The sequence below is a fragment of the Aquarana catesbeiana genome, linkage group LG11 (genome assembly GCF_042186555.1).
Source record: "Aquarana catesbeiana isolate 2022-GZ linkage group LG11, ASM4218655v1, whole genome shotgun sequence".
Classification (NCBI taxonomy): Eukaryota; Metazoa; Chordata; class Amphibia; order Anura; family Ranidae; genus Aquarana; species Aquarana catesbeiana.
Window position 1 is genome coordinate 138,958,362 of NC_133334.1, and position 3,468 is coordinate 138,961,829.

Sequence of the window (3,468 nt, forward strand, 5' to 3'; positions counted from 1 at the left end):
TGCCCACCCAGGATCACCAGGGATGTCCACCCAGGACCACCAGGTATGCCAATCAATGTCCAATAGGGATGGCACTCAGTGCCCATCAGTGATGCCTCCCAGTGCCACCTGATCAGTGCTGCCTAACAGTGCCATCTATCAGTGCCACCCATCAGTGTCCATAAGTGCCCACCAGTGCCACCTATCAGTGCCACCCATCAGTGCCACCTATCAGTGCCCAGTGCCACCTATCAGAGAAGGAGAAAACTTACTTATTTTAAAAAGTTTTGTAACAGAAACAAAGAAAAACTTTTTTTTAATCCTACATCACGGGACACAGAGCCATATTAATTATTATGTGGGTTATAGTCCACCTTCAGGTGCTGGACACTGGCACACCCTAAACAGGAAGTTGCCTCCCTATATAACCCCTCCCATACCTGAAGCATCTCAGTTTTTTTGCCAGTGTCTAAGGTGTTGGTCACAAGTGAAGATGTGCTGTGCTGAGCTCCACTCAATCCTTGCTGGGGCTAGCTATGCAGCTGGATCCATTCAAAGTGTCTTTTAGGCCAAATTGAATGGTGCCCGGGCCTCATGTCTGAAGAAACGAGGTGTGCTTGTAAACGCTTCTCTTTTTAGAGAGCTGAACCCCAGGATCCAGTACTTTGGTATTAGGGCCATAAAGTTTTACTGGCGGGGTGATATTACAGGTCCAGGATTATGGGTTCCCGGTTCCTGAAGTTTGTTAACGGAATCCACAAGGGTGAAGATTGGGTCTGTTGGTATTACCACAGAAAACCCTGCGGCGGGAAAGGTAAGTGGAGTTTTCTTATGAAATGTCTTATGAAATGCCTAAGTGTCAATATCTGGGGGCTGTATGGAGCACGTACCTTCTCATGCTTTGCTTAGAGATCACGCAGTGTCACAGAGCCAGCAGACTTTTTTCCGCCGGCTAACAGGCAGACCTCCGGTAAGTTTGGGGGGTTTTGCTTCCTCCAGACACCATCACCTGGGCTGAACTCTTCCCCTCTTCATCAGGCTAAGTATAACGGAGAACTAAAAACGATGGGCAATGCCATTTTCATTCACCGCTCCTACTCGGCGGCAGCTTCCAGGTCTCCTCCACTCCATCCCTCCCTCACTCACAAGCCGATCCCAGCAGATCGGAGGCTCCTTTTTGAAAGAGAAAGGAGGGGGTGCGATGCTAGGTGGGGGTGGGGCTTAGCGCAGCATTGGTGTCCTCCAACGCTGGAGTGTGTTGTAAAAAAAAAAAACTCCATTTGTGCTGGCATTTCCTATTTGACACATTTACTATTTGCATCAGGCTGAGCATTAATAGCAGCGGCAGTGGCTGGACTATTGCTCAAGCAGTGGAAGCAATTTCTTCTGGTAGTACCTCTGCTTTGTGCATCGGGCTAAGGTCAGAAACACCCCCCAAAAAAGAGCTGAAAAGGGTGTCCCTCAGGTTCTGGAAAGCCTACTCCTTTCTACAAATGGCATCCTCCCCTGAGAGAGGGAGGCTGGTCAGAGTGACCATCAGGGCCATGAAATGTTTGCAACTGTTTTCAACACTGCAGACCCTGTTTATTTTTTCCTCAGCCATGATAGGTTTTTTAAAAAAAAAAGTTTACCGACTTTAATCGCATCCCAGTATGGGTCAAAACGCGTCAGATCCTATTAAAAAAAAAAAAAAAACACTTTTTTCTCTGGCAGATTGAGTGTCTCAGCCTGCACTGACAGTAATTGCCTAATCGTTGAGAGACCAGTTTAAACAGGTGTTCAAGGTTATTCTGCTCAGCAGGCCCAGGATCTGGCAGCTTTATGTTTGCAATAGTTGCTTTGAGAGATTCTATCCTTCAGGCCTTGCGCCCTACGCTAAGCACCATGCAGAAGCTCCTGGCTAGTCTTCCTTTTGCAGTGAAGCATTGGGGATGTTTTGGATAATACATCCAAAGAAATTCTAGTGGAAAAAGCACCCCTTTTGCCATTTAAGAAAATGAGTAAATGTATTTTTGTTTTTAAAGCTCCTTCTTCTGTGCCAGGGGCATCAGCCTCCAGGCAGTCAAGACAGCTTCCGCCATCAGGTTCAAAAGGTAATCCTCAAGGTTAACCCCAGGGACAAAAGAGGTCTTGGGGGAGGAAACCTACAAGATACTGAACCCTCCTTATGAGGAGGCGCCCCTGCTCACTCAATAGGGGGAACTCTTCTGCGGTTCTCAAGGATCTGGCCGGGAAGAGTGTCAAGACGAATGGGGGACTTCCTCAATAGCTCCAAGGTACAAACTGGAGTTCCAAGAGTTCCTGTCTCCTCGTTTTCTCAGATCAAACGTTCCTAAGGATCCAGAGAAAAAGAAGTCTTTCTCTCAAGCATTGGACCATCTTTTGGCAAATAGTAATCATGGTGGCCCCCATGTAAGAGCAGAGGTTGGGGTTTGGTTAAATCCAAATGGACATTCTGGATCTCAAAATCTAAATTCAATTCCTGAATATAACCACTCTTTTTTCGCATGGAGTCAATCCAATTAGTTATCTCCATCCTACAAGGAGGAGAACTTCTGGCGTCAATCGACGTCAAAGATGCATACCTCCATATGCCTATTTCCTCGCTCGCTAGTAATATCTACTTTTCAAGGTGGAATATCTTCATTTTCAGTGTGTAGCTCTGCTTTCCTGTCTAGCTACTGCACCTTGAGTGTTTACAAAGGTTCTGGCCCCTCTTCTAGCCAGATTAAGGGCCCAGGGTATGACGATTATGGTTACCTGGACGATCTGTTCTTGATAGTCCAGTAGTTAGGCCGATTAGACCAAAGTATAGTCACCACATTCAACTACCTGGGATATCTAGGTCAGTTTCTCAGCCTAGGAGAAATCTTCTTTAAAACCATGAAAAGGGCTAAGATATTTGGGTCTGATCATAGGTACACCCAGAAAAGGGTATTCTTGCCCCAGGCAAAAGATCAGCGCCATAAAGGAATTGATTTAGGTGGTCAAAGCAAGATGAATTCTTCTATTCAAATTTGCATGAGGTTGTTGGGAAAGATGGTGGCTTCATTCGAGGCCGTTCCTTATGCTCAGTTTCATTCGAGACTGCTGCAAAAGATTTTCCTATCGGCTTGGAACAAAGGGTTCAAGCTCTAGATTCCGAATGTGTCTGACTCCAAAGCCTACGGCCACATCACCCTGAAAGCGCCCAATCTCATCTGATATTGAAGGCTAAGCAGGGTCGGGCCTGGTTAGCACCCGGATGGACCACCTGGAAATACCAGGTACTGTAGGCTGGGTACGCCGGAGCCTCAGTTTATGGTTAATATCCAAAAATCTGCAAAGGGGAAAATACTTCCTTCAGTTACCACGAAAGTGGCCCAGATCAGAAATGACCTTGCCCATTATCATTCTAGAAATTCAGGCAGAGCACTTGGTTCTGAGGGCTTGAACGTTCAGTTTACGGTATTGTCCTGCCAGGATTCAATCCGACTATGCCACAGCAAT

At 46.5% G+C, this 3,468-nt stretch overlaps 1 pseudogene; it reads left to right on the forward strand.

Annotated features, from left to right (window-relative positions):
* Window positions 1-3,141: 3,141 nt before the first annotated feature.
* On the forward strand, window positions 3,142-3,257 carry LOC141113125 (5S ribosomal RNA; annotated as a pseudogene).
* Window positions 3,258-3,468: the final 211 nt, after the last annotated feature.